Source organism: Cnephaeus nilssonii, assembly GCF_951640355.1.
Source record: "Cnephaeus nilssonii genome assembly, chromosome: 16".
NCBI lineage: Eukaryota > Metazoa > Chordata > Mammalia > Chiroptera > Vespertilionidae > Cnephaeus > Cnephaeus nilssonii.
The window spans coordinates 34397138-34409252 of NC_137087.1; the positions used below are offsets into that span (position 1 = coordinate 34397138).

The 12115-nt window shown below is 40.3% G+C and overlaps 1 protein-coding gene across 2 annotated transcripts in view; it reads right to left on the reverse strand.

Annotated features, from left to right (window-relative positions):
• PRKG1 (protein kinase cGMP-dependent 1) overlaps positions 1-12115 on the reverse strand; it is a 1114160-nt gene that overhangs the window by 1021114 nt on the left and 80931 nt on the right. The window lies entirely within an intron of this gene.

The window sequence follows — 12115 nt, forward strand, 5'->3', positions numbered from 1 at the left end:
GGTAGAGGGGTAAATGGTATGGTATATAAAAGTGCGGGTACATAAAAAATGTACCAAAGAGCTATATAAATAAAGTTGTAAAAGAAAATGGAAAATAGGACTTGTGCTAAAAACAACAGCGTAATTAGGAGAATCAGCCAAGCCACATGGCACGTGGAGAACAAGCATGGGCCCTGGGGTTACACAGTCCTGGGTTTGAGGGCTTTAGCCCACTGTTTTACTTTGGGCAAGCTGTTTAATTTATCTGTGCCTCATTTCCTCCTCCATCTGAAAAAAATGGGATGATTTGGAGAATTATATAAGAGCATATGCAGCATATAATAAGATTATATATATATATATCATTATCATCATAAGCACATCACTAAACTGACCAGTAAAGGCAAGGCTAAAACTTAACAATTACTGCCTTCCCTTTATAAAGGATTTCTGTGAAGATGAGAAAATTCTTCTCTATGCCCAGAAAGAAAGAAAAAAAGTGAGCCTAGTTTGAGCAAAGACATGTTTAATACTACGTTCTTCCCTTATATGATGAGAAAGAAATGGACTGAACTCCCAAAAGAAGTTTTGAAACCTAGCAAGGAAAGTCAGAATGGAACAGGGGTAGAGGGAAGGTATGCCTGCCATAGATGATTTAAAATCTCACTATCAAGGGTTCACCTAGATATTATTTAATAACCTCTAAGCTCATCCAGCAGAGCATGTCACTCTTGCCAAGACAAATAAATGTATACTTGAGTTATTTTCCATCCATCACCCTGACAGTAGCCCTTAGGAAGCCAGAAGATGGAGCACTGCTCTGTGATGACAAATGATTAACACGGCACAGGGCTTCAGTGGTGGTACCAAGCAGCAAGACAAGTCACGGGAGGGGAAGGATCACTAGAGAGAGGTGGCCATGTCTGGGACGAGCAGTGTTTTGTTTTATACGTTAGAATGAAGGTCCTGGGGATGTGTTACACACTCGTCACCTCTCTGCACATCTTGCAGGGGTATCTTCACCAAAATATTTCAGTAGAAGTTATTTTGATCTCTTCATTTCTGAGAGTACAGAAAGGTAACTCTACATTACTTAAAATAATCATGATTATATCATAGATGGAATGTAACTTTGACTGGAAATAATAGGATACCTTTCAAATGTCAGAATTTTCTGAAATAATTTCCTATAATCATTCACAAACACGTAAAAAACACTCAAGCACACATATATAATTCTTCTAAGTCCTATATTCTCTATTTCTGGGAGTTTTTTATTTAATTATTACTATTTCAAAGGCCATAGACTGTACTCATTTAGTAGTTCTCTATAAAAAACAAACCAAAACAAAAGAGAAAAACACTTTTCTTTTAGGCTAGGCATTTCCCACCAAAACTCAAAAAGAGGGGTATGAATAAGTTAACGTGTTACACAGAGCAAAGAAAAGGCAAAGGCAGATGAATTCATGAAATATGCAAAGAGGTGGCAAAAAGTTAATCAAAGATGCTCTGTTCACAGTGGTTTATTTTATTTGTCATTCCTTTTCATGAGGACTATTTGAAAATAATATCCATTTAGTTGTATGCCATTCAGTGTGCCATGAACAAGGAGTCATTTAGTTCTTGTTTCTTTCTTTCAACAAGAGAATGTAGGTCTCCATACTAAGTAATGATAAAACATCTGGAAGGCAGAGTCAGGCAGATTATAAATTTTCATGTAATATTTTCCTTTTATGAAGAACAACAGAAAGTCTGAAATGAGATTTTTTGAAGAAAAATAACTATTTCTTGATCAAGGCTACCACAGTAAACAAAAAGTCATTGCAAGTTTCTTTCATAATACTCTAAAGCTTTTCAGATCTATAACAAGAAATATTTTTTATATAAACCTATGATGGAGTTCAGCACTACATTTTTTAAAATATATGTCTTTATTGGTTTAAGAGATAGAGAGGGAGCGAGAGGGAAAGAGAAACATTGATTGACTGCCTCCTAAACGCCCCCTACTGGGGACTGAACCTGAAACCCAGGCATGTGCCCTGACTGGGAATCAAACCAGTATCTTCTCTTGCTCAGGACCAAACTCAACCAACTGAGCCACATCAGCCAGGGCAGCACTACATGTTTTAAAAAATATATTTTCATTGATTTTAGAGTGGAAAGGAGAGGGAGAGGGAGAGGGAGAGGGAGAGGGAGAGGGAGAGGGAGAGGGAGAGGGAGAGGGAGAGGGAGAGGGAGAGGGAGAGGGAGAGGGAGAGGGAGAATCATCCATCAGCTGCCACGTGCACTCCCCACACCGGGAATAGAGCCCACAATCCGGGCATGTGCACTAACCAGGAATCAAACCATGACCTTTGGTTCATAGGTCAATGCTCAACCACTGAGCCATGCCAGCCGGCAGCACTACAGTTTTATAAAAGTAAATATTAAATGAATGACTAGAAACTTTAAGCAGTTCTTTCATTTTGCACTGTACCATACATTATTGGGGAAGAGGAAAGAAAAGGTTTTCCTCTAACAATTCAGAACTCGAAAACTTATTTTAATTAAAATCCATTTACTCAAAATAAAGAGGGATTTTCTGAATGGATCCTCCAGCCAATAACTACTTTTACATATCTGAGTGTCTGTGAACTTACTTTTCTGAACTATCGTATCCTCAGACAGTTCCTAAATAAGACAATAGCAAGGACCCAGAATAAAGAACATGATTCAAATAATGTTTCCTTCCTGATAGTGCATGCAGTGGACACTCTACGTTTATTCCAATGCATTTTTTCTCTCTTCCCCCTTGACCTCCTGAGTTGCCATCACAACTTAGCAAAATGGTACCTGTCACTTTCAGATGTTTAATATTCCTCTATAAAGGATATGGTGACATCCTGTCAAACCAGCACAAGTCTAATATAATGCCATCTTTTCTGCCTCACCATAATATAAAATGTATTACTCAGTCACCAGTCATTTAGGCAAAGTGTGTGTCTTATGAAGATGGAAGTGTGCTAGTTTGTACAATGTATTTGCCAGCCACCTGCAGACACAGTAGATAATGGCTGATCCACACTCCAATCCATCAGTAACATTAACTCCAGGGGGGGCAACATTCAGAATTCCAATTTTTTCTTTCTCATCATGACAATCTTTTTATCTTTCCTCTCACTCCAGATTTAGAAGCATCGTGAAAACCATAATTTATTGATAGAGCTGGACCATTAAGATGATATACAGTGTATCCAGAAAGGAGATGTTTTTCCCTTACAATCTCTCGTTATTCCTTTGTCTCAATCTGGAGAAAGCTTGATATTGCCATATTACGATTGTTTCAGAAAATAGCAAAAGCATTTTGCTTCGCTGAGGTGCATTCGTCATCATTGACATTCAATACAATTAACCAAATTAAACTGACTGGCTGATACTATCATTATTTCACATTCAAAGAAACTCAGAGCTAACCCTAAAGAGCAGATATGGACTAGAAGTAAGAAAACTGAACATCTGAAAGTCAACAGCATTAGGAGATCTGCTTTTGGCACATATTAATAATTTAACCTATTTACTTCTGCTTTTGCTGGACTTAAGTTACTCAATCTCTATACAGAAGTCAATAAAATTACATCTGTCTTGAAGCAAGGCTGGTAAGTTTAGTTAACATTTATAATCTTTAGAGTGGCAAAGAAAATTAACATTTTTTAAAAATTTGATGCAGCTGAAAGTAGTATATGTGGACACTAAGCTGTCACTGATTTTTTTTCTGTGCAAATGCCCATCCTTTCATATCTTGGATTATAACAACTCTAAGAAACACTGTCCCAATACCAACTCTCGCCCATAATACTGTCTAATGGCTAAGCCTTATAAGTGAACACATGCTTTTGTTCATGTTTACTTATTATTGCTAATTCCTCTTATCCTTCCCATTTAGGTCCAATAACCATGTGCACCACATGAAGCTGGATTCATAATGAAAGTGTTTACTTTCCTTATGATTAACTTCCCTGCGTAATTAATGTCCCCAATCCTCTGGGCAGCCTTATTACATCTACTCTGCTCTAACATGCTATCTGTCAGCTGAATACATTTTCATATTTTAGAAGGAGGGGGGAAGAGACAAGAGAGCTCCTCACTGACTCCATTCTCAGATGACTTCTGCCACAGAGTATTTGCAATTATACCAGCTATTTGCATCGCTTACATGAAGCCTTATATTGGCTGGTCCTCACCTGAGAAGATGATGATTAAATTACAAATGTAAACAGGCTCCTATCGGCGACCATTAGGAACGCCTTGAGAGGAGTTTTTAACACTGTAAGGGGAACGAGGGCAAGAAAGAGTCCAAAGAGCTGGCAATGGGGCAGCAGGGAGGTTGTGACCACAGCGGGTCCAGTTCCCATCGCCCCGGGAGCCCTCCTGAGGGACCAGCGGAGACTGTGGGTGTCATCTCAGACCTCTCATCTGCCAGCAGTGCCCAGATCTGTGCACTCACACCCACCCGGCCCGGCCGGAAAAGAGGCTGAGAGCTTGATGTGCTCGCTCTGCTTTCTCTGAAGCCTCCTTGGAAAGTACTCCTCAGCCTGATCTCAGGCTGTTTGCCTTAAAAGGATAAAATATCTGAAGAGGAAAAAAAAAACAACACACACTGTAGCTGGCTGCACCGACATCACATACCAGAAGGAGAGGCACTACAAGCCCCGTCCTGCTCTTCCGGGGGGCTCATCATTGTCTCACCTTCATACACTTAAAATTTCATAGACGCATCAGGGGCCCAAGGAAACTGTCTTACTGGCGAACGAGGCAGCTGCCCCAGTGAGAGTGGAAACAAACTTGGGATGATGGCTGATCCTAACGTGTCATAGTTGAACAGTGGCCAGGACTCCCGGCTGGCGGGAAAGAGGAAATATCCTTCCATTGACAGGAGCTGCTGACAATGACCATGCTCCAGGCCCACACAGGTAACCCCAGAGATCAAGAAAGGGGCAGATGCTGTGGGGGGAGGGGCATTGGAGCTGCCCGGCTCCCCTGTAAGCAGGGATTTGGGTTGGCAGAAAGGGACCCAGGAAAGTGCTTTTCCAAAGAATGGGAATTCAAATAGCCAAGAACAACGGAAGTTGAATACTCCGTGGAAAAGGTTCACCATCCTGGCTGCATATTGCTGTCACCTTGGGAGTTGAAACAATATCCCTACACCTCAGGTCCACCCCAGAGCAATGAAATAGAACCTCTGGAAGTGGCACCCCAGGAAAGATGTGTGTTTTTTTTAACATTTCCTGGAGAGACCTACCTAGACTCTAATATGCAGTCAAGGATGGGAAACCAATAAAAATAAACAATAAGACATTTACTAGATAGTGCACACCTATACTGTAGGGGGAATATCTGCTTTGGCAAGCCCCTCGTGCTGAAAAGTTTTAGCCAACAGAAACATTCTACTCTTTAAGTGGAAAGTTTATCCTTGCCTTTGTTTAATAACACACACACACACACACACACACACACACACACACACACACACCCTGTTGTCTTCTTCTCAGAGTGGCTCCCAAATTTAGCTGCACACTGAAGTTACCTGAGGAATCTTTAAAAAATACTGATGGCTGGCTTCCACCACCCAGATATTCTCATTTTAATTGGCTTGGGGTAAAACCTAGGCATTGGATTTTTTAAAGGGTCCCCAGGTGATTCTAATTGCAGCAAAGTTTGGAAACCACTGACCTATCTTATTCTTTCCACTTCTCCCTAAGTACTTCCCTTCCCATTTAATTACTGGTGAACAGACACACTCCCCTGAGAACAGCCTATAGGTGATTCATTGGATTTTCCTGCAATTGCCTAATCCTCACACTCCTTTGGGACACAGGAGAACCTAATGGCTCAGGAGAACAGCTCTGGAGCTCAAATTCAGATTCAGCCTCTTACAAAGTGTGTGACCTTGGGCAACTTACTTGGCTTCTCTGAGCTTCAGTGGCCTGTACCTCAGTGCTGTGGAATGGGATACGCTGGAGTCTTCCTCATAGGGTCGTTTGATAAAAACTACAATCTATGGACAGCACAGGGAGCAGTACCTGGCACACAGTAAGTGCTCAATAAATGTTAGCCATTATGATGATGAAGGGCAGTGCCATTCTGACCCATTCCTTCAGAAACAGGGATGTGCTGACTTGCTCTCCTCATTCCTTTTCTGCCCTGTGGACTGCTCGTGAACCACCAAGCCTTCCTGGTATCAGCCCATAGGATGTTTGAGAGGAACAATACATTCATTCAAATCAAGCATTGGCCTAAAGGGAAATATCTTAATGGTTTTCTGCCAAAATCCCAGTATAGCTCCCACACTCAGAGGAGGCAAGCCCTCCATATACTCCAGTTTGGGTGTCTCCTCTCTTCGTCCACAAAGTACTATTCAACTTGCAAATTCCGTGCCAGTCTTATTCACCCATAATGCCCATTACTCCTTCCCAACGTATTTGCAAATATAGCATAGCTTTAACAATGCTCATCTTGCTTTATACTTTCCTGCCCACCTCTCCCCCCACCCACCCCAACACACACACACACATCTCTTCTTCCCACTCTACCCTCCTGCCTCTTTCATAGAAATGACTATGATTATAAAAGCCATTCAGAAACAAGGCACTTGTGGAAGTATACTATTAGCCCCACCTTTTGTTGAACGTCTGTTTTGTGTAGTTACAGTTCTTGTGCTATTGTTCACATTTACATGACGGTTTTGGAGGGAGAACATTCCTCGGCTCTTACAAACAAAGTTATACTTAGAGAGTTCAAACACGCTGCCCGTACTTCTCAGAAAACAAATTTTAAGGAGATGCAGAGGAATGCAGTCATTACAGAAAATGGTGAGAGGAAAGAAGAAGGGGTGTCAGAAGGCTGGGTGCGAGGAAGTCGAGACGTGCTGTCAGGGAAGGGGTGGCCCACAGCGCCAGCTCAACCATTCAGATTAGGATTCAAAATGCCACAGATGTGACTGCATAATAAGCTGTTGAGCATACTGGTAAATGCTGCCTGCAGCATGTGCTTATGTACCACATTGTCTTGTGTTCTCAGAGCGTGGAAGGTTCAAGTCGGAGGGTCTGAATGCAGGCAGCAGGTCTGGCTCCCTGGGATGGGCAGCAGTACCTATGGCAGAAAGAGCAGCAGCCCAGTGTTCCAACTGGTTGCTAGGATACCATGGAGACCCTCCATTGCTAGGCAGACAGGGGGAAAAAAATGTTTCCATATGCCTTATAACCTGCAAACAGCAACAATAGAAACATCATCTGCCTACTTCTCCCCTTTCCCATTAGGAATCCAAACCCAGCTCTTTAGTGAAATAACAAGTAGCAGGAGCTTGGCAATGTGGCTCAGTAGGGCCGGGAAGCTGGTCATTTGTATTCTCAGGCAGTCTCTGGAGCTACTCTTTCAGGGCTTGTCAGTATTTTCATTACAAGCCCCCGCCCCTCCCCGAGGGGCACGCAACTTGACTGTGCTTCCAATGACCCGCGTAGGGTTCTAGCAACCTGTTCTCATCTATTTTTTATAAAAGCTTTTCCACCGCTTCCCATTTACTGCATAGACTGTAACATCAACCTAAAACTCAAATAGGGACATCTATTAGAATAACGTTAAGTGGGAATTTAACTCTTCCACAAAAACAAGGAAGATGAATTTCAGAAACCAACTTCAGGTTCAGTTCTCCTGTCCCATTTGCCCAGGTATGTGAGGAATCTGCAATGCTAGTTAGAGTATTTTAAAGATAAAATTAGATTCTTTTCAGTGGGAACAGTTTGAAGTGAGTGGGTAAACGAACTTGTTTTCTATTAAGAGTGGAACTGGGTTTCCTTAAGGGCTTTAATCATCTGCTGATTGGTTAAATGAAATGCCCTTACCACACTGGAATAGTTATGGCTATTTGCAGGATGGTGCTGGTCAGGGGTAGAGGACTGAGCTTTACTAATGGGTAACAAGTAGTCCTCCAGTAAAATGTGTACACACACACACACACACACACACACACACACACACACACACAAGTCTTGATTATTCTAAAAACAAGCAAAAATGCCCTCTTACCTACTTCATAAAATAGAAACCAATATGCTCATTCTCTAGGCCTAAACTAGCTTTCTTCAATTCCCACTATCAGGTTCTGATACAGCCACTGGTTGCTGTTATTCCCCAGATGTACCCTCTGCTTTCTTTAGCTGTCCATCCCTTTGCTGATGGCCCTGCCAATCCCCACCCCTCTAATCCCATTAGCACTAAATCATGGCCATCCTCCAAATATGTATTTACTTTAAATATTTCCATTTCAACAAAAGTTTCTGAAACCATAAAATTAAATGGGCTTGATATCGGCTTGTCTTGAGTATCTCCTCTGTGACTCGCCTACTCTACTTTCCAGAATATTTACTTGTGCAGCATTATTAACCCTTTGTTACCTCCTTGATGATAGGATCTATGTATCTCTCACCTCCAATGCCTGATGACAGCTTGAACATGAAAGACATCCCACAAAGGTATTAAACTGAGCTGTAGGGCACATTTGAAATTGAATCACTACCTTTGAATCTGTTTTAATATTATGCCATCTAAGATTACACTAAAATGCTAAAATTCTCTCAACTTCCTACAAAATTTAACACACCGCCTGTAGAAAGACTCCATTTCTCTTGAGACGTTCTAGTGTCAAGGTTTAAAAGCTCACATAAGTTCTTAAAATGAATGCCTCTCTAAAAATAAGAAAATATTTCTTAATATCCTCAGCTCTTCCAAAGTACTTCACAATCAAAAAGTGAAATATAATAAAATGTCATCATTCTCTGAAATGCATCTACCTCAGGGGTGAAAAGCAACAGCTTAACAAGACTACAGAGATACTAACCACTTGTGATAGGAACTCAAGTTTATATAGACCAACTGAAATGACATGGAACCCTGTGACAGCAAAATCAGAAAGAATTTAAGAATATTTACCATAGGTAAAGGGTTTAGATCATAATAGAAGATACTGAACGTGCTAACCTATTATGGAGTTAATTTTCAGGAATGAAATAAAATTACTTTAAAAGTCCATAAGAATATATATATATATATATATATACACACTGAGTGGCCAGATTATTATGATCTCTGAATGAATAATAATCTGGCCACTCAGTGTATATCCTATATAATGTAAGGTTAATATGCAAATTGTCCCCTCAACCAGGAGTTCGACCAGCAGGCAGGCTAGCCAACTGCCCATGTCCCCTCCCCCTGGCCAGGCTGGCCAGACCCCACCCATGCACAAACTCATGCACCGGGCCTCTAATATATATATATATATATATGGAGAGAGAGAGAAAGAGAGAGAGAGAGAGAGAGAAGAGAGGCCAGATTATTATGCGTTCAGAGATAATAATCCGGCCACTCAGTATATATATCTCCAACAGGCTGATCTCATAAAATGAATATTTTTCTCATTTGTAAGAGTTTATTTGCTCAATTTATTTCAAAATATATACACTAATAGTTTTACATTCTCAAGTCATTATTTGGTAGCAGTGGAATACAGATTCCAATTTGCTACCTCAGTTTTTTGTGTCACAGTCATAACACAAAAAGGGCTTAAGGGCTGTTCTATACACATGTGAAAGAGAAACAAAAACACTCTCCCCACCTCACAGAGGCAGCAGGAGGGCCCTGGCTTCTGTTGGAATCTGACCAAGCCTCTCCTCCAATTCTCATTTTAATGGGGAAACTTTCAAACCAAAAAAGTTAAGACAATCTAAGTGAATGAATTAATTTTTATTTTACATTATTTTTAAATGATCAAAAATCACTAAAAAACCGAAGTTTTAAAAACTATCCTCAGAAGGCAACCTCAATAAGCATAAGGTAAACAGGAACATATTTTCATTCATCAAATAACTGAGCAAAACAGTTACCTACGTGTAATGGAGAGAAAATAGAAAACTAACATGAACATGAGTTAAAGTCAGTTTTATGTTATTTAAATGGTTTCATTTTAACTGGAACTCATGATAACCTGTGTGTAAGTTTAAGAAAGAGGACTAAATTTAAGTTTCACCAAAGATGAAATATAAAGACAAACACTTGTTAACAGTAAGTCTGTGTAATCAAATTATTTATGGTAGAATAAGTTGAAATTCAAACACATCTTCAGTTTGTTGAGTTTTCCTAATTCTTTGTGGAGCTATCTTGCACAGTCATTCCAATGACATGATAATAACCATTTTGCATACAATATACTTCTCTTTCTCTTGAGAGGTACACTCTACCATTTAAGTCAATTTTGTTCTCGTTTTATGTAAGTGTGAAAAAAGAACAGATGTTTTTCCAAAATTATTTAAGCTTGGAAGACATGCTATCATTTTCTTCAATATAATCCTTCAGAATCACCAAAATCATCATGGTGATGTCTTAGTGGCTGACTTCTTTAAAGCACAAGTTATTAAATATCAGAATGCACAGCATTGTTCCACAGATAAAATGTTTATTATAATAGAATTATTTGCCACACTCATTTCATTTTCCACGACGGGCTTTAAAAAAAAATCTAGTTGTTCTCCATGTCAAGCACTAAAAGGTTTCTAAAACTTCAGCTCATTCCTTACTGCCTAGATTCCTTTGGAACTTGTCTGATACATTTTACTGCAGTTATCAGCTAGATTTATCATGCTTCATTATAAACCCTATTAAACTGGTCTTTTTATAAAAGTGGACTTTGCTCTGTATTACTCCAAAGTCCTGCAAATACTAAAATGAGAGCCTACAGAATGCTTAAAGATGCAGAGAGCTGCCTTTGAGTTATTTTTTCATTATGCAAAACTTGGCCCAGGAGCGATGGCCATGTACCTGGTTAGCTAAAACAGGCAAGCATAACAGGACTGCAAATTAATTTACCACGCAGGTTTCTAAGGCAGATCTAAGTCTAACAAACTATTAGGGCAACTTGGTGAAGGCAGAAGCTCAGAAGCGTTTATCCTTACTGTCTCTTCCTCACTCTCTCGGAATAAAATCTCCTCATTAAGCTCAGCCTGCATGAGAAATAGCACATGCTCTATGGGAACCAACAAGTACAGGTATGACTCTAAGTTTTCAAAAGTATAATCAGTACATATTCCCAAGCTCCCTCCAACACAGCAAATACACATGGAGATAATCAAGTATTTACTCTTTCTCCTCAGTCCCTTGTGTTTATGGAGTGAAGGATTCCAAGGGACCTTGTATTATTACGTAACACGTCATCTAGCCAACGTGATGTAGTTAGGAATAGAGCATCAAAATCTTTTACTTTATCAATTATCATATCTATTAATTAAAAATAATTTTCCTTCGGGTGCTCATTCCCTATTAATCTAAGTTCTTGTCACTTTACTCTCCATAAGAACTCCAGAGTTAAGTGGTGTAGAACAAGTTTCATTCAATCTTTCCACCCAAGTTGTGAAGCCTACTGACATCAGAACCACATAGTTCCCTAAAATGCTGGAACAGTACAGGATCAGTTGCATCAGAAGCCGGGAGTAAGGCAAACAATGTGTCTCCCATTTCAATAAAGGTAGAGTACTTCTCTATTTTTGACCCTGGAAACATGCAACCCTCTTGGGAGGAGGTGCCCCATTCGGAACAGTATGCAAATTCCTGAAGGAAAACAAGCAATATTCCCCCTCAGATGTTATGAAAAGATTTTTAAGACATCAACAGACTAGGCTTCCATGTGTGGATTGCAAATGTCATCCAATTGAGGAAATAAAAAAAAAATCTTCCCTTAGATATGCGCGTTTGCTTATTTTTGACACTTTGATGATGACAGAGCATCAGGTTAGAAGGGTACCAGCGTGAAGGGCCAGCATGTAGAGAAACCCGGGAGAGCCACAAAAGCATAGAAAGTAAGGATGATATCACACGCATTTCATTTCAAGTCTGATGAGCCTGCATTTAGGATTTTCCGGCTGGGCAGCTTTGCCAAGGCATTTGGGAGACGGGGTTTTTCTTCCGCTTCTCACACTCACGCACATACACACAGCCAGACACACACCTGGGGCGCATTCAAACTCTCTGTACAGTAGGTGGCATATATGAATGCACATATTTTAAAAAATAGCTTGGCATCCGACAAAGACGGGAAGGCAGCCTAGGTGCT